Source organism: Alligator sinensis, unplaced genomic scaffold, assembly GCF_000455745.1.
Source record: "Alligator sinensis unplaced genomic scaffold, ASM45574v1 scaffold752_1, whole genome shotgun sequence".
In the NCBI taxonomy this organism is placed as follows: Eukaryota; Metazoa; Chordata; order Crocodylia; family Alligatoridae; genus Alligator; species Alligator sinensis.
The window spans coordinates 2826771-2827378 of NW_005842000.1; the positions used below are offsets into that span (position 1 = coordinate 2826771).

The 608-nt window shown below is 53.8% G+C and overlaps 1 protein-coding gene across 5 annotated transcripts in view; it reads right to left on the reverse strand.

The window, feature by feature from the left end:
• Window positions 1–608, reverse strand: part of RTEL1 (regulator of telomere elongation helicase 1) — a 67324-nt gene that overhangs the window by 65031 nt on the left and 1685 nt on the right. The window lies entirely within an intron of this gene.

The window sequence follows — 608 nt, forward strand, 5'->3', positions numbered from 1 at the left end:
ACGACCCAGCCAGGTGCTTGTCCAGCCTCCTCTTAAAGACCCCAAGGCAGGGGAGAGACCACCTCCCCCGGAGCCCGTTCCAGATTCTGGCAACCCTTGCCATGAAGAAGTTCTTCCTGATGTCCAACCTGAATCTGCTCTCCGTCAGTTTGCGGCCGTTATTTGTAGTTAGTCCAAGGAGTGCCCTGGCAAACAGAGCATCTCCTATTCCTCTCTGTCCCCCGCAATGAATCGGTCTTCCGTGGCTGGTGAAGACTATAACATACGAAATGCTGGCTCGTTTTTACACGGATTAGGTTAAACCAACCAAAGTGATTTAAAAAAAAACTGCACAAAAAGCTTGCAATGAAAGAATTTTTTTCTGCAAAAATCTAGTGGGTCTAAAAACAGAGATCACCTCGACCACCAGGTCCGATTCCTTTTGCCTCTAGACTAAAAGGGCTACAACCTGGGTGCCTGACACGAACAGTGTGGCCTTGGGGCCGGGTTATCCCCAGAACCGATCGTGCCTCGCATCACCCCGTGACAACACGGCGCGCCTCGGAAACGTGGCTCTGCCCGTGAGCAGCCCCGCGCGCCGCCTCTAGACGGGGCTGCTCGGGGAGCCG